The sequence below is a fragment of the Carcharodon carcharias genome, chromosome 28, assembly GCF_017639515.1.
Source record: "Carcharodon carcharias isolate sCarCar2 chromosome 28, sCarCar2.pri, whole genome shotgun sequence".
In the NCBI taxonomy this organism is placed as follows: Eukaryota; Metazoa; Chordata; class Chondrichthyes; order Lamniformes; family Lamnidae; genus Carcharodon; species Carcharodon carcharias.
The window spans coordinates 15,660,939-15,680,046 of NC_054494.1; the positions used below are offsets into that span (position 1 = coordinate 15,660,939).

The 19,108-nt window shown below is 45.8% G+C and overlaps 1 protein-coding gene across 2 annotated transcripts in view; it reads right to left on the reverse strand.

The window, feature by feature from the left end:
• The window catches only part of LOC121270737 (microsomal triglyceride transfer protein large subunit-like), a 95,581-nt gene that overhangs the window by 27,170 nt on the left and 49,303 nt on the right, over positions 1-19,108 (reverse strand). The window lies entirely within an intron of this gene.

Here is a 19,108-nt window from a genome sequence, read left to right on the forward strand (position 1 = left end):
GTATCCCATATGCCTTCTTAACCACCTTATCTACCTGCCCCGCTACCTTAAGAGACCGTTGGACGTGCACACCAAGGTCCCTCTGATCCTCGGTACTTCCCCGGGTCCTCCCATTCAACTTGTATTCCTGTGCCTTGTTTGTCCTGCCCAAGTGTATCACCTCACACTTATCCGGATTAAATCCCATTTGCCACTGATCAGCCCATCTGACCAGCCCATCTATGTCCTCCTAATCTAAGGCTATCCTCCTCACTATTTACCACCCTACCAATTTTCATGTCATCTGCAAATTCTTACATTCAAGTCTAAATCGTTTATATATACCACAAACAGCAAGGGACCCAACACCGATCCCTTTGGAACCCCATTGGATACAGGCATCCAGTCATAAAATCACCCCTCAACCATCACCCTCTGCTTCCTGCCACTCAGCCAATTCTGCATTCAATTTGCCAAATTGCCTTGGGTCCCATGGGCTCTTACCTTCATTATCAGTCTCCCAGAAGCCTTGCTGAAGCCCAAATAGACTACAACAAATGCAATGCCCTCATCTACACACCTAGTTACCTCTTTGAAAAATTCAATCAAATTGGTCAGACATGACCTCCCCTTAACAAAACCATGCTGACTGTCCTTGATTAATCCCTGTCTCTCCAAGTGTAGATTAATTCTATCCCTCAGAATTGCTTCCAATAGTGTCCCCACCACTGAGGTTAAATTGACTAGTCTCTAGTTCCCTGGTTTATCCCTTCCTCCCTTCTTGAATAACGGTACCACATTGGCTGTCCTTCAGTCTTCAGGCACCTCTCCTGTGGCTAGAGAGGCTTTGAAAATTATTGCCAGTGCCCCTGCTATCTCCTCCCTTGCCTCACTCAACAGCCTGGGATCCATTTCATCTGGGCCTGGAGATTGATCTACCTTTAAGCCTGCCTGCCAGACCACTTAGAACCTCCTCCCTATATATCTGTGGCTGGGATTTTCCGGTCCTGCCCACCAGCCAGTTGGCTTTGGGGGGGAATTTCCTGTGGTACCAGAAAATTCCAGCCAGTGTCTTTATAAACCACCATGTAACTAAATCAAAACTGTGCATGCATACCTAGCAACTTCCGTGCCCTGATAGCGCTATTACCAGTGGGATTGTTGCAACTGTGATTGGATGAAATTGTTTCACACTTTGATGTGATAAGAACCTAAATAAATACAACTTTAAAAAAAATTAAATCTCCATGTGTGGGCCTCATTGGTAACACCGGTGTTTATTACCTGTCCCTAGTTGCCCTTGAGACTTTTATTTGGACTGGTCAGACAGGCAGAAAAGGGGCAAATGGAATTCAACCCAGAGACACGGGAGGTGATGCATTTGGGGAGGTCGAAAGAGATGAAGTAAATGGGAGGATGCTGAGAGGGGTAGAGGAAGTGAAAGACCTTGGAGTGAATGTCCACAGATCCCTGAAGGTAGCAGGACAGGTCGATAAGGTGATTAAGAAGGCATATGGAATCCTTTCCTTTATTAATTGAGGCATAGCACATAAGAGCAGGGAGGATATGCTATATAAAACATTAGTTAGGCCACAACTTGAGTACCGTGTGCAGTTCTGGTCACCTCATTACAGAAAGGATGTCATTGCACTGGAGAGGGAGCAGAGGAGATTTACAAGGATGTTGCCAGGACTGGAGAATTGCAGCGATGAGGAAAGGTTGGATGGGCTGTGGTTGTTCTCCTTGGAACAGAGGAGGCTGAGGGGAGATGTGATTGAGATGTATAAAATAGTGAGGGGCCTGGATACAGTGGATGGGAAGGGCCTGTTTACTTTAGCAGAGAGGTCAGTGACCAGGGGGCAGAGATTTAAAGTGATTGGTATAAAGATTAGAGGGGAGATAAGGAAAAATGTTTTACCCAGAGGGTGGTAGGGGTCTGGAGCTCATAACCTGAAAGGGTGGTAGAGGCAGAAACCCTCAACTCATTTAAAAGGTGTCCGGATGTGCACCTGGAGTGCGGGAATCTGCAGGACTATGGACTAGATGCTGGAAAGCGGGGTTAGGCTGGGTGGCTCGATTTCCAGCTGGCAAAGACACGATGGGCCAAGTGGCCTCTTTCTGTGCCAGAAACTTTCCATGATTCTATGAAAATGGTGTTGGGCCTTCTCCCTGAACCTCTACAGTCCATGTGGTGATGGTACCCCCCCCAGTGTTGTTAGGGAAGGAGTTCCAGGACCTTGCACCGATGAAAAATGGGGATATATGTCCAAGTAGGGATGGTGCGTGACTTGGACGTGATGGTGCACCTACTGCCCTTGCCCTTATTTTTTAATCTTAGCTTCAAAGTAAAGGGAAATACTACCCCCTGATATTAATAATGCAGCCAAGGTTCCAGCCTTGCCTGGGAAGGATAAAGAAGCTCTCTCCAAAATATTGAACAAGATGCTAGACTTTAGTTACAACCCAATGCAAACACACGACATAAAGCCAAAACAAAATTGGAATTGGTTTGCATCCCAGAACTTTGAACTGAGTAAACGTGCAAAGAAGACACCAAACAAGGCTCTGAAGTAACACTCCCACATGCCAAATCTTAAAGATATTCTCTGCATTAGCTTTTCATGATGCTGATATCTCATTATACAAGCACCATGTGAACTTATTCTCCCTTTTCAGCACACTGAGATTCTCAGGATTCATTATATCGTCATCCAAATGACTGCAGTCGGATTTGGCACAGCGTGGTAGGACTTGGCACGGTTAGATCAGCATCAGCTGTGGCTCATTCTAGGATACTCATGCCCGAGTCAGAAGTTTAGGTTCAAGTCCCACAGCAGGGATTTGAGCACATCATCCAGGCTGACTCTGCAGTGTTGCACTGTCGGAGGTGCCCTCTTTCTGATGTGAAGCTAAACCCAGGCCCATTTTGCCATCTCAGGAGAATGTAAAAGATACCACGGCACTACTCAAAGAAAAGAAGGGGAGATCTCCCTGATGCCCTGGTCAATACTTATCCCTTATTCAGCAACACAAGAACTGATTATCTAGTCATTACCACCTTGTGCATGTGAGAACTTGCAAATTAGCTGCCAAACTTCGTACAATACAGCACTGGTTAGAAAACAAAAGGTTAAGCACTTCAGAATTCCTGAGGTTATGAAAGCTGCTATATAAATGCAAGCCTTTCTTCCTTTAAAACATCATGAAGAAACGTTTGGCAATGCCTTCTCTTGTTTGTTTTTGCCTTTGTAATCTGCTGTGCTTTGCTGCATTTTACATTGGGCTATATTTGCAAATAAACCTTTGCTAAAACGTTCTGATGAAGAGTCATACGGGCTCGAGATGTTAACTCTGTCTACCTCTCCACAGAGGCTGTCAGACCTGCTGAGTTTTTCCAGCAATTTTTGCTTTTGTTTCCGATTTCCAGCACCCGCAGTATTTTTGCTTTTATTTCTGCTTCAACCCAGGCTAAATGTGTTTCCAAGAAAATGTTTTAAAGGAGAGATTCTGCACTTCATTTGCTAGTAAGGCAGACCCAGAAATCCACATCTCACTGTCTACCTGAAATCCACATCTTACTGTCTACCTGAAATCCACATCTTACTGTCTACCTGAAATCCACATCTTACTGTCTACCTGAAATCCACATCTTACTGTCTACCAGAAATCCACATCTTACTGTCTACCAGAAATCCACATCTTACTGTCTACCTGAAATCCACATCTTACTGTCTACCTGAAATCCACATCTCACTGTCTACCTGAAATCCACATCTCACTGTCTACCTGAAATCCACATCTTACTGTCTACCTGAAATCCACATCTTACTGTCTACCTGAAATCCACATCTTACTGTCTACCTGAAATCCACATCTTACTGTCTACCTGAAATCCACATCTTACTGTCTACCTGAAATCCACATCTTACTGTCTACCAGAAATCCACATCTTACTGTCTACCTGAAATCCACATCTTACTGTCTACCTGAAATCCACATCTTACTGTCTACCTGAAATCCACATCTTACTGTCTACCTGAAATCCACATCTTACTGTCTACCAGAAATCCACATCTTACTGTCTACCTGAAATCCACATCTTACTGTCTACCTGAAATCCACATCTTACTGTCTACCTGAAATCCACATCTTACTGTCTACCTGAAATCCACATCTTACTGTCTACCAGAAATCCACATCTTACTGTCTACCTGAAATCCACATCTTACTGTCTACCAGAAATCCACATCTTACTGTCTACCTGAAATCCACATCTTACTGTCTACCTGAAATCCACATCTTACTGTCTACCTGAATTTTACTCAGCGACCCTGAACATTACATATAGGCGCAAACACACACACACCCCCATCACTCACTGACTCGCTCACTCACACACCGTTATAGATCTCCTGTGGCACTGCACAGAGCAAGTCAAGGTCTGCAGTGTACAGGTGAAAGGTTAAAGGTCGGGAATTAATTCGACCAAGGGCAGTATCTCCCCAGATTTGCACTAAGTGCGGTAGCGGGCAGGTAAAACAACACTTTACACATCAGCCGCAGTGGCAGCTTCTCACGCTGTATCATCCCAAACCCGCCACATTAATTATACATTCCAGGGAAACATGCCGTTTCCATGGTGGGTGGGCTCCCATTCACCCTCCACACCATAACCTTGCTGCTACAGCAAGCTAGGTGCCATATTTAAATTCCAGCCGCGCGTACACCTCTCAGCACTTCCAGCTCATGACTGCAGCACAGAAGACATGGCCCTGAAAGGCAAAAAGACTGCAGCCCCCCCCCCCAGGTACAATGATGTGTCCCTTGAGCACCTTTTAGACACAGTGGGTGCTCACTGTGATGTCCTGTACCTCCTGCTCTGGTTGCAGGACAGGCAGCAACCTCACTAATCCAGCTTGGGAGGCAGTGGCAGTGGTGGTCAGCGCCAACGCTCTGCAAAAGAGAACAGCCACCCAGTGCCGCAAGAGGGTGAATGATCTTTTCCGTTCCGCCAGGGTAAGTCACTTTTCTCATCACTCTCAACTCACACACTCACAAACCCATCACACACCCACAGGGATCTCACTCACTGCCAGCTCAAGGGACATCACCATTCACTCTCTCACACACACAGTCATTGTTCTCATCCCACCCATGGGACCACTCACCACCCACACAGGCCAGGTATACTTATCATCTGGCCTGGCAGGCATCCCGCTTACACTCTCTCCATCTCTATCCATGCAGGACCAGCTGACACAACAGGAGAGGTCACAGACCGATGGAGGAATGACTGAAATCAAGGTCCTCAAAGGCTTTGAAAACAGAGCCATCCAGCTGGCCAGCGAGGATCTGGACCGGTCCTGTGCTGACGGTGAGGTTGGCAGTGCTCCACCAAGTGAGGGTCCAGCAGTGCAACATCCAACAGACAGCCAGGCTGTGAGTGATGTGTCCTGTTTCACAGGCCACTGCCATGCACTAATGATCTCCTCTTGCTTTCACAGGCACATCTGGAAAACTGCCAAGAGAGTCCATGACCCAGGGCCTCCAATCAAACTCCGAAGAAACCTCTGAAGAGGAATCTGGAGGTACCCTCCCTGAAGTCCCATCACAGCGCTCACCCACACCCTCCACCAGCGCAGAGACACACACCTCGATGGGACCTAGCTTTAGAGTTGCCTCAGGATCACAATCTGGTGAGCACATCGCACTGTCTGATCCACAGCAGGTGCAGGCAGGGACTTCTCAGGCCCCTGGCACTCGGAGGACTGCTGGAGGCCAGAAATTTGCTGAGTCAGAATCAGGTGATGAGCCTCTGGACTCGGTCATGTCACAGTTGCTGGAGCTGCAAAGACAAGCTCGGGAACACCAGGAAGGGATGTCCGCTACACTCCTCAGATTGCAAGGCTCGATGGAGGAGTCCGTCCGTGTTCAGGCTGAGGTGATAGCTCCGGCATTGCAACGCACCGAGTTCAACACTGGTAGGATGGCGGCCACCATGGAGACCTTGGTCCAGGATGTTGCTCCTGCACTGCTGTGCGGACTGAACTCCATCACTGATGCCGTAGTTGGCCTCCAACAGTGTGTTCAGGAGAGTGGTGGGGGCAGCTTGACCTCACTCCAGCTACCCCTTCCCCTCAAGGAGTCAGTCAGGGACCCTTGGTCACCTATAGGGAGGGGGATCAGCAGGTGCACACCCTGGGGCCATTCACCCAGGTGACTCTGGAAGTGACCGGCCCATCCGAATCCCCTCTTCCTGTGACTTCAGCAGCTCCAACTCCACAGGCCGAGGAGGGTGCCACTGCCACACAGCAGGACCCCGAAAGCAGGTCGGGAACCTCCAAGTCTCAGCCCTCCAGAGGACGCCCGCCAAGGTCATCACAGACAGGGTGTCACAGTCAGCAGGCTGCCTCCACCTCCACTGTGGATGTCCAGGGAGCAGCAAGACAGAGGGGCAGGGTTAGGAAAGTTAAGAAGATGTAGTTGCACAGCCTGTGCATGGGTGTTAATCAATTGTATATATTGTTCACTTTGGAAATAAACTCCCAAGAATGTCTCCCTGCCTGTGGCTCCTTATTCTGATGAGCAGTGTTCGTGTCACTCAGATGTGAAACCTTTCTGCACAAGATAAAGGCAGGTGTCTCAGTCCAGGGCCTCTTCCCTGTGCTCTGTGCAGCCTTCAGACCACAGTGACGGTCCAGCCTCACACTCCCTGGACACATTACTGATGCCTGCACCTCGATGGTGCTGGTCATTGCTGCTGGGATATAGTGGGCAGGGTCACAGATTCCGTCATTCTTTCTGTGTGCTCTCAGCACCTTTAAGGAGGGGCAGGCCCCCATCTCTTCAGCATCTGTGACCAGTGACACTGTGCTCCTGAAGGGCTCAGCTGCTGAAGGCGGACAAAGGATCAGATGCTTCTAAAGTTTCATGGCTGCGTCTCTATGATATGGCCCTGATCACAGAGCACAAGAGAGCTGCCCTCAGCCAAGACAAGAGTCAGACATTCTCAGAGGTAATGTGAAGATCTATGGAGTGTCCTCACTGCATATCATCATCCTCCTCCTGCAATTGAGCGACTATTCAGGCCTCCACTGTGTCTCCGTGACCGGAGCATTATCACAGAGGGTATGCGCACTGCCATCAGCCAGACTGGAGACCCTCAGCCCCAGCATCTCCTCAGCCAGCTCCTCTACCCATTGCAGCACCAGGTTGCGAAGGGTGCAGCAGGCAATGGGATTGCATTACAAACACTGCGGCCTGTATTGCAGGGCTCCAGCAGACCTGTCCAGGCACCTGAACCCCATCTTCAGCATCCCGATGGTTTGCTCCACCAAGTTGCGAGTTGCAGCACGAGCCTCATTATACCTTCACTCTGCTGCAGTCTGAGGCCACCACATAGGTGTCATCAGCCATGTCGTCTGCGGGTAGCCCTTGTCCGTGAGGAGCTGTCCCTGCAGCCTCTATGGACCCTGGAAGATGTCAGAGATCTGTGACCGACTGAGAATGTATGAGTCATGCACACTCCCTGGAAACCCGTGCTCACACCTGTAGGATGTGTTTGTGGTGGTCGCACACCAGCTGCACATTCAGTGAACGGAATTCCTTGCAGTTGACATTGTTGACCCCTTGTTGGGATGGAGATCTGAGCGTCATGTGAGTGCAGCCAATGGCACCCTGCACCTGTGGGAAACCCGAGATCTGGGCAAATCCCTGCGCTCCTGCGTCCTGGTTTTCTTGGTCCTGAGCAAAATACGCAAACTTGTGCGTCCTTGCGAAGATAGTGTCCATGACCTCATGGAAGCATTTGTGGGTGGAGGGTTGAGATATCCCACAGAGGTCGCCTGTGGAGCCCTGAAAGGAGCCACTGGTGTAAAATCTGAGCACCTCGATCACTTTCACGGCCACTGGCAGTGGATACCCTCCATGTCCCCGTGGTGCCAAATCCTGCGGTAGGGGGCAGATGTGACTGACCAGTTCCCTGGACATGTGCAGTCTTCAGTTGTCTGTCATCTGCAGGAATGAAAGGTGCAGTTTATAGACCCTGGGTCTAGATAGGTGCTGACCAGCGACAGCTCACTGTGGCTCTTCAGCAGCATGTGCGGAAGCCTCAGCTGCCTCTTCTCCCGAGGGTGCTGATCCTTCCTCTGCCTCTATCGCTCTCTTCTCCATCATCTCTGCTCTCTGTAAGCCACGAGGCATAAGGCTATTTCACCAGGCTCCATGCTCCTGATGTACTCCTCCTGCAGGATGAAAGAAAGAGGCAGGTGGGTTAGTTCGGGTGGACTAAGAAGCTCCCTTGGTTAAGTCTGAAGGCCCCTTAACACATCCCAGAGAGCGCTAGCCACCAATTGGATGGCCAGAGTTCAGTGCGCTGCATGGCTGCCCGAGACCCCACCCACCTCCGCCCCTCTCCACCTGACCAATTGGCAGCGGCTTTGCCCATTGGACTGCAGGCTGTGCTCTCAGCTCAGGTACAGGCATTCTCCTAACCTGCACTGCAAAGCTGCGCTGTTAGCTTGAACCATGGGGGAGACTGGTCCAAACCAGGATGATGATATTGCAAGGAGCTGTGAGTGTCTCCACCAGTGACTGCTCCATGGCCAGTTTTAGCAAGGAGATTGTACAATGTGCCCAGTCATCCAACTGTTCTGCAGTCCACTAAAATGCTCATTATTTTGCAGTCAGTGCCCAAGGGGTGAAAAGCTCTGGAGCACCTGGTGGCACCTTCGTGCCTCTGTGTTGCTCGAGTGGGCAGAGAAGCTATAGTTCTGACTCCAACCATTATCAATGTGGCTGCGTCAGAACTGTCCCAGATGCAGAGGAATGGTCGCTTTATACAAGGTTTCCCTAATACTTCGCTGCTTCCCTCCCCAACATGTGCGTGTGCTCTACCTTTAACCGCAGGGCAGCCCTTGCCCACCCCCCCACCCCTCCAACGCGCCTCAGCCTTGAAGTCCAACAGGCGACCCCCGGGTGAGCGCTCTGCAACGTTACTGTGCACCCAACTCGGAGCTCCCCTCAAAGTGCAGCCTGTAACTGCACGCCTTCTATACGCTGTTGTGGAACATGTCGATGTGCAATCGCTCCAACGTGGGGGGACAATCCAGCGTGGGTGTGGTGGGGGGGGGGGGGAGAACGACTCCGGCGGGCGGGCCTTATAATAATATGCAGATGTATTAAAATGAGATTCCCAACATCCGAGGGTGGGAAATGCGGCCCCGCCATCGGTGAGCTGAGCGGACGATCGCAAACTGGCTTCATGACAGTGTGAAACCGACTTGTGGCCTTCTCGCCATGTTGCCCGCTCACCCCGAGCACACCCGATGCCAGCGGGCACGGCGATTCTGCCACAGGATGCAAAGAAATAATTTCCAAGTCATGCATTCTATGTTTAAACAATATTCTGATTTTAAATTATAACTATATCATCTTGTTTGCAAAGTTCACACCCTTGTTTTCCTGTCCCTTTGGATGCACCCTTCTCCGTCACTGTAATCTTCCCCAGCCCCAAAACCCTATGAGCTAACTGCGTTCATCTAATTCCGGCCTCTTGCCAATCCCAGGTTTTCATTGTTCTACCCCTGGTGGCCGTGTCTTCGGCTGCCAAGGCCCTGGACTCCGAATAAACCATGTCTGCTTCTCTGCCTCTGTTTTATCCTTTAGGACCCTAATTAACTCCCGCCTCTTTGATCATCTATCCTGGTACCTCCTTATGTGGCTCTCTATCAAAATTGGTTTGATAATGCGCCCATGAAGCACGTTGGGGAGGTCTGCAATGTTTTTGCAAGGTGCCATATAATTGAAAGTTGTTGCTGTAGAAAACTCCAAAGCTCCACAATCCTCTGAGTGAAGAAATCTTTCCCCCCATCTCAAGTTCTGCCTTTTAGTTTGAGACTAGACGCCCAAGTTCAAAACTCTCCAGTCAGGCTAGAAAGGCATCTACCACGCCAAACCCTCTATGCATTTCAGTTAGGTCACTGATCATTCTTCAGTGGATACAGGCCCGGTTTATTCAATCTCTCCTCACAGGACAACCCTTTCGTCCTTGGAATTAATCTCGTGAACCTTTGTTCTCTCTGAAGCAACTATACCTATCTTTCAACAAGGAGGCCAAAACTGTACACAGTGCTCCATGTGTGGTCTCACCAAAGCTCTATATAATTGTAGAAAGAGATCCTTACTCCAAGCTCCTTGCAGAAAGGCTACCGTACTATTTGCCCTTTTAATTTCTTGCTATGCTACCACATTAACTACCTATGATACATGTACTAGGACATCCAGATCCTCTCCCCATATCAATACATAATGGTCTCTCACCTTTCACTAAAAAAATTCTGGTTTTCTACTTTTCCCAACCAACGTGGATAATTTTACATTTCCCTGCATTGGACATCTACTTGCCCACTCATTTAACCGGCCTATAGACCTTTGCAGCCTCTTTGCATCCTGCTTGCAGTTTACTTTCCCCCCATGTTTTGCATCGGCATTAAACTTGGATGCATTGCATTCAATTCTCTTATCTAAGCCATTGATACAGATTGTAAATAGCTTGAGGCCCAAGCATTGATCTTTATGACACTCTTCTACTGTAGTTACAACCTGCCAATCTGAAAAATAGCTATCCACTCACTGTTCACTGTTTGTTAACCAAACCGCAACCCATGCTAATATTATTACCCCAATCCCAGGAGTATTACATGATGCTTCACATCCAGGCACTTATTATGAGGACTGGTAATCCAGAGGCCCAGGCTAATGCTCTGGGGACAGGGGTTCAAATCCCACCACGGCAGCTGGTGGAATTTAAATTCAGTCCATAAAATCCGGAATTGAAAACTAATCTCAGTGATGGTGACCATCGATTGTCATATAAACCCATCTGGTTAGGGAAGGAAATCTGCCGACTTTACTTGGTCTGGCCTATATGTGACTCCAGACCCACAGTTAACCGCCCTGTGAAATGGCCACTCAGTTCAAGGACAATATCGGGATGGGCAATAAATGTTGGCCTTGCCAGTGACACCCACATCCCATGAAAGAATAAAGAAAAAGAAAAGGACACTTTGGCCCACTGCCTATATCCGGTTGATTCTGTTCCACCATTTCTCACTTGTAGTTAGTGCTAAAAATCCAAAGGGATGTTTTTCCTTAGCACATCTCATCCTAGGCTCTGTCAAATGCTCTCAAAAGCAACAAAATCAATCAACAAAAGCGTTCAAAAGCACAATTCCAGCCTTAAATAACATAGCGAGAAGACCAGCCGCAAAACTATCTTTTCATTCTTTGGGATGATGTCGTCACTGGCAAGACCAGCATCTACTGCCCATCCCCAATTGCCCTTGAGAAGGTGATGGTCACTCGCCTTCTAAGGATTATAGAATGGTTACAGCAAACACAGAGGCCATTCTGCCCACTGTGTCGGTGCTGCCTCTCTGCCACTCCCTCACCTATTCCTCGTAGCTCTGCAAATTTCTTCCCCCCCCACCCGCTCCTCAGATAAATACCCAATTCCCTTTTGAAAGCCACGACTGAATCTGCCTCCACCACACCCTCAGGCAGTCCATTCCGGATCCTAACCACTTGCTGCACAGATAGGGTTTTCGTCATGTCACCTCTTTACTACTTTGGCCATTCACATTAAATCGGTGCCCTCTGGCTCTCGATCCTTCTGCCAACGGGAACAGTTTCTCCCTCTCTACTCTTTCCACACCCCTCATGACTTTGAACAGCGCTATCAAATCTCCCCTTAATCTTCTCTTCTCTTCGGTGAACAGCCCCCGTTGCTTGAACCCCCGCAGCCTGCGCCCTCAGTTACCCTTAAAATAAAAATGCTCGCAACGAAAGTTAATGCCAAAATTAGGAAAAGGCACTTAAGCATCAGTGGCAGGTAGCTCAGGAATACTGAGCTTACTTGAACCCGGCAAGAAAAGTATTATCAGTAATTCCAGGGCTGTAAGGATTTGCGGGTTCTGCTTGTTCTGAAGCTTTTCTTAAAGTGCATCACAGTTACAAATAGGCAGATCATCTTCCACGCTGCTAATTCCGTAGCTGGGACTTTTCCAGTCCCCCTCCACCCATGGCAGGGCTGGTAATCCCATTGGAATTCCGTTTAAATCAGAGGGACTGGAAGCTTTTGCCGTTGTGCGTCAAGGTCTGGAAAATTCCAGCCTATGAATCTATAGAGATCGTAACAAACTAGCATGGAAAAGACACCCCTGAAACAAATAATAATTGTCTTAAATCACAATATGCCACCTTTATTTTCAGGCACTACAGAACGGTAAAACTAAGTTCACCCACCCAGAAGAAATTGAATACGCATTTCCCTCTATTTCTTAAATGATTACATAGTTTTTCTCTTCTAATCTACTTGGATCTTCAGTTCAGTGAACAATTTGGCTGATTTCACACACACTTGGATCGTCTACCAAATACTCAGCAGTATCTCCAACATCCCTTCCACCAAGCCCTGGACGCAGTATCCACTGATAGCGCTATCTTTAACCCCTTTATGCCCCAGATTGCCAATGCAGCTGTCTATCCCTGGCTACATATTCAAACAGGGTAGAGAAAACAGAGGGTCAATAAAGAGCATTAAGGAAGGGAGAGTGGAGAGAAGAACATAAGAAATAGGAGCAGGAGTAAACCGTACAGACCCCCTGAGCTTTTCAACATGATCATGACTGACATTCTGACTCAACTCCAATTTCCCACCTTTTCCCCATTTCCTTTGATTCTCTGAAAGATCAAAAATCTGTCTTAAATATACACAACAATGCAGAATCCATAATCCTCTAGGGTAGACAATTCCAAACAGTCACAACCCTCATCGCAGTCCTACATTATCCTGAGACTGTGCCCCCCCATGTTCTAGATTCCCCAGCTAGGGGTAACAACCTCTGTGTCCATCCTGTCAAGCCCATTCAGAATCTTGTATGTTTCAAAGAGGTAATCACTCTTCTAAATGGTGATTATAGGCCCAGTTTATTCAGTGCCTCATCACAGCCCAACCCTCTTATCCCAGGGACCAAAATACTGAAACAAAAACAAAAATTGCTGGAAAAACTCAGCAGGTCTGACAGCATCTGTGGAGAGAAAGACAGAGTTGATGTTTCGAGTCCAGATGACTCTTCTTCAGAACCGCTTTTACCAAAACACTGAACCTTAACTGTGCTGCCTCCAATGCAAGTATATCCTTCCTTAGGCAAGGAGGCCAAAACTGCACACAGTATTCCAGGTGTGGTCTCATCAAAACCCTGTCCGACTGCAGCAAGACTTCCTACCTCTTGCACTCCAATCCCCTTGCAATAAAGATCAACACCCTATTTGTTTTCTCGAATGCTTGCTGCACCTGCTTGCTAACTTCCGTGTTCCTTGTACTTGTACACATCTTAAAAACTTGGGGGGGGTCGATATAAAATGAAGACACGTCAAAACATGCATCGTAGGGTCTCTGACAACACACCCGCCCTCTTTGAGTCAGTCGTTCCAAGCATCAAGATTTAAAATTTCGCCCCTTTAAAAAAATATTCTGCTTTTCTATTGTTACGAATAACCTCACGCCTCACATTATACTCCACCTTGCTGCCCACTCGCTTGACCTTTTAGCAGCCTCTTTGTAGCCAATTACATTTCCACCTAAAACTGCACCGTCAACAAACTTGGAGAGGATCCTCTCAATCTCTTCATCTAAGTCCTAAACATAAGAAATGCAGGAATAGGTTGTTTGGCCCACCAGGCCTGCTCCGCCATTCCAGTAAGATCATGACAGGCCTGAAACAGGCCTCAACTCCACTTTTTTGCCTGTCCCCCAGAACCCTCTGCTCCCTTGTCGTTCACAATAATATAGGCTGCAAACAACTGAGGCCACAGGGCTGATCCTAGCAGCCTTCCACCAGTAACTACCTGACAACCTGAAAATGCCCTGTTTATCCCTGCTGTCTGCTTCCAGTCTGTTGTCAAGTCCTCCTTCCATGCCAATGCATTACCCCAACTCCATAAACCTTATCCTGTAGGGTACCCTCATAAGAGACTGATGGAGAGAGAATACAGAAGTTGGTTGAAAGGAAACACACTCGCACTCCTGGCCATTAATGTTACAAAGGCCTTTATCTGCAGATATCCTGAAACTAGTTGCAGGTTCAGAGGCTGGGATTCTGCTGCAGGATTGGAAATTCCCACTATGGGGTGGACCGGAAAATCCCTTTGGTGAGAGAAGTTTGTAGATTTTCAGGTGCTAGCAAATATCCAGCTCTAGGTCAAAGAAAACCAACATTTTCAAATTATGATGAATACTTTCAAAGCTTGGACATAAATGTACAGTTAAGGAAAACAACAATAAATATATTGCAAAACAAAAAATAAAAAATACCTGGAAAAACTCAGCAGGTCTGGCAGCATCGGCGGAGAGGAACAGTTGAGGTTTCGGGTCCTCATGACCCTTCAAGAGCTGAAGGGTCATGAGGACTCGAAACGTCAACTGTCCTCTTCTCTAGTCATGTTACAATAATGAATGAATGTTTGGTAATTGAACTGACAGTCATTAACAGGAGAGCAGGTGCAAACTTTTACAGATATCAGCTATTAGCTTCAAGGCTACAAACTAATCACAAGGTTCAGATGAAAATTGCAAAAAAAAAAATTTAAAGTTGCCCTTTGCATTTCATGCCACCGAATGTCCTTGATGGGATTACTGACTTGAAATCTCTCCCACTATTTTACATGGAGTAAATAATCCCTGGGCTATAGCCCTGCCTTCATGAGCCCTTATCCTGTGTCTTGACTGTTTGTGTGGCACCTCATCAAACAGAAGTCCACTGGAACCATTGCATCCACTCTTTCTGCAGTTATGTCTTTTAGTGCCTTAGAACAAGGGACCTCGGGTCCTGGGGATTTGTCAGATTTTAGTCCCTGAGGTTTCCCCAATATTTTTTCTCTGCTGATATTAATTACCATAAGTTTCTCACTCTTGATTCGCCCCTTGGCTATCCTCTATTTCTATTATGAAGTTTGTGTATTCTACTGTGAATATAGACACAAAACATCTGTTCAACATCTCTGCCTTTTCTTCTTTGCTAATTTCCTCTGTCTCTGCTTCTTAGGGACCAGTGTTTGCTTTAGCTACTCTCCATTTTTATATATTTGTAAACACTGTAGGTAGTTTACTCTCATATTCTGTTTTTCCATATTTATCAACTTTTTGGTAGCCCTTTGCTGGTTTCTAAAACTGCCTTAATTCTCAGGCTTGCTAGTATTTTTGCAACATTACAAGTCTCTTCTTTCAATATAATAATATCCCTAGATTCTTAGTAAGCCACCGATGGATCTTTCTCACTGAATTTTTGTTCTTCAGTGGAAGGTATCCTTGTTGAACATTTTTAATCGATTCTTGAAATGTTTCCCACTGTTTATTTACCATCATAACTTTTAGCCTATTTAGCAAATCAACCTTAGCCAGCTCTCCCTCACCCTCCCTCCCTCCCCCTCCCCCACCCAACCTCCACCCATCACCCCCTAAATCACCATACTTATGTAGTTAGCTTTATTTAAGTTTAAGGTTCTTGTTTTGGATTGGAGTACATCATTCTCAAACTTAATTTGGAATTCAATTGTATTATGATCACTTTTCCCCGAGGAATTTTTACTATGAGGTTACTAATCAACCCTGCCTCATTACACAATACTAAACCTAAAGCCTCTAGTTGGTTCTACAACATATAGTTCCAGGAAATTGTCTTAAAGCATTCTATAAACTCATATTCCAGATTGCCTTTGCTAATTTGATTTGTCCAGCCTATATGAAGATTAAAGTTCCCTATGATTGTTACATTGCCTTTCCTACAAGCTCCAACTATCTATTGCTTAAGGCTCGGTCCAGCCTACACACTACTCCCACCAGTGTTTTCTGACACTTGTTATTTCTAGTTTCCCTCCATACTGATACTACTTCATGATCTCTTGAGCTAAGACCCTTTCTTATTAACATTCTTATGTCACCCTTGACTATCAGGGCTACCCTTCCTCTTTTTCTATTCTGCCTATCTTTTCAGAATCTTGGAATAAGTATTTCCCAACCCTGGTCACCTTGTAACCATGCCTCTGTAATGCCAATTAGATCTAATGTATATACTCAAGTAATAAGTGATCTTTGCAAAAGTTGACCTCTGACTTTTGGCCAAAGAATCATATACTTCATGCAAAAGATGACCTCAGACTTTCCCAGGACACTCCGCTCTGACTCAGCTCGCTACCCCATTCTGCGTTCAGAGGAAAGCGGTAGAGACCAGGGCTCGATGCAGGGGTTTTCTGATCTTCCTGCATCAGTGTTAGATCACAGAGTGCAATTTGCCCACTGAGATACCAGGGAGTTTTAGTAAAAGTTTAATTTCACATTAAAGGGGTGGTGGTAGGATTGGGGCTAACTGCAGAGTCAGTGTACACCAGCCTAAGAGGTAACTGTGTGAAGTAACCAGATGTCTGTGTGAGCGGCGAGCATTGGTAGTTGAAAGTAAGCCCCTCAAAAACATTACCCATGTAAACATTACCCTTAACTTTTTGCCTAAAAATGGGCCTGAAAAATTTGGCTTTTGCACCAGTTTATACAGTAAGCCCTTAGTTCTACTTGAGCCACTAGTTCATCCATTTTATTACGAACGCTTCATACATTCAGATAAGGAGCTTTGAATTGAATTTTTTTACTATTATTTACATCGACCTTTAATCTCAAATACACTATTACCGCTTAACTTGTTAGGGAAGGAAACAGTTAAAGCAGTTCAATTGCTAATCACTAGGTTGTTTACCACAGTTGGCTGTGTAAAAGGGATAACAGCTGAGACTAGTGGGGTCTGTGGAGAGTTTTATGATAAGCAATAAAGCTCTGTCTGAAGGAGTTCGTCTTGATTTTGGTCTTCATTTCTAAACAACTATCGGAACTTAACAGTGGTAGCAGAGAATGGTTCCTGCTTGTAAGTAAGAAGATTGGAAAGTAAGCCTTCTTTGGACAAAAGACTGTATTTGGAGTTAACCTTATGAGCAGAGTGGTTTCGAGTCACTCAAAAAAAAAGGCTGAATCAAAATGTAGAGTGTCGGGGTATGATTACCCACTGGTGCTTTCTGAGCTTCAACCATATGATCAATGGAAAAATGAAGTAACCATGTGGACATGGGTTACGTCCTTACCAAAGAAAAAAACAGGGAATGACCTTTGCACTTTCGCTACAGTATGAAAGCAAAATAAGATGTGAAGTATTTTTGGAGTTGGAGCCTGAGCAATGGACACAGGTGAAGTTTTGGAAACTTGATTAGATTTTATAGATAAGATCTATCAAAAAGATTTCTAAATTTGTCAAAATTGGACCATTTTGACAATTTAGAAATTTGGAAGGAAGCTCCATAGAAGATTGGATAATGGAATTCAGTTGACTATATGCAAGATTGCAAAAGTTCTGCCTAGAAATCCCCCAATTGGTGCTGGTGTTCAAGTTACTAGACTGTGCCAACGTATCAAATATGGACAGGATTCTAGTTCTCATGGAAGTTAAGTTTACAGAAAGACACACGCTGCTAGAACAGACATCAGAAGCTTTAAAAAAGATTCCTTGGAAAACATTCCCTTCCAGCAGTGTTCATGGTGCAAATGGGCCATTCGGTGGTAAGACAGAAAATGGAGGATACAATGTTAACAGGATGGTGAGATCGTTTAGAAACAGGACACAGGCATCAGTATGAAAGGAGATGTGTAACTGGAAACAATGGGGAGAGAAACACCTTGGACAATTATGGCAGGAGGAAAGAATTAGGGATTTATGACAAAAGAATAAACCCCAGAAATGTCCAGGTTGTGGTCAATTGGTGTTTTGGATGAGATTCAAAATATCATTATGCAATGAGCTGTCTTAAATGATATAATAAGATGTTCAAAATTAAACATGAGACAGAAGATTCAGAAGAAGAAGATGGAGATATTGATCGAAGAGAGGGCATTGTATTAGCTACAAGAAGTTTCAGCCCAGTGATGAATGTCTTGGTGGCAGAGTCCTTCAACTGTGCAGCGCTAGATAGCGGATGCACATCTACAGTCTGTGGGATAGACTGGTTAAAATGCTACCTGGACATCTCAAATGACAAGGACTGGAATAAGGCTAAAGAATTTGAGTTCCACCAGTTTTAGATTTGGAGATGATAATACCCTAAAATCTTTAAAAAGGGAAGTGATTCACTGTAAGATAGCTGGAGTCAATCATTTCATCAGCACGGATGTAGTGTCTAGTGAAATACCATTACTATTGGGCAGACCACTGATGAAAAAAGTGCAAATGAAGCCGGACATGGAAAATGACAAAGCCATTGTATTTGGAAAATCTGTGGATTCCTTTAATGAAACTTCACTTTTCTACTAAGGAGATTAAAGAAGTATTACTAGCGTCAGGGGATAGGAATTTTGAAGGCAAAAAGCAAATTGTGTTAAAATTGTATCAGCAGTTTGCCCACCCTTTCTCGCAAAGATTAAAAATTTTGCTAAGGGATGCAAGAATCAGGAATGTAGAGGACGCTAAACTTATAGGGGAGATAAGCGATAGATGTGATATAAGTAAGAAATACAGAAGGACACCGTCACAGTCGATAGTGTGTGTACCTTTAGCAAGGGATTTCAATGAAGTTGTGGCGATGGATTTAAATGTGTGGGATCAAGAAAAGGACATTTTTATTTTACATTTCGTAGATTTGGCAACAAGGTTTAGCCAGTCAACAATCATATACAGTAAATAAAATTATTGTGGATCAGGTAATGGAGGAGTGAATAGGGACTGGATTGGGACCACCAGCGAGATTCCTCACTGAAAACAGAGTGGGGGGAGTTTGCTAATGACAAGTTCGGGGATATGTGCAAAAAACATGACTATTATAGTTAAGAATACCACAGCTAAAAGCCCCTTTAAATTACCATCTGCTCTAGCATTGGCTGTCCATGCCAAGATTTCACTGCAGATGTTTGGGGCTATAGTTCATATCAGTTGGTTTTTGGTAGAAATCCAAGAATTCCTTCAGACCTGAGTGATTGTCCCCCAGCTTGGGAGGGAGCTACGATCAGTTCTATCTTTTCAGAGCATTTAAACGCACCACA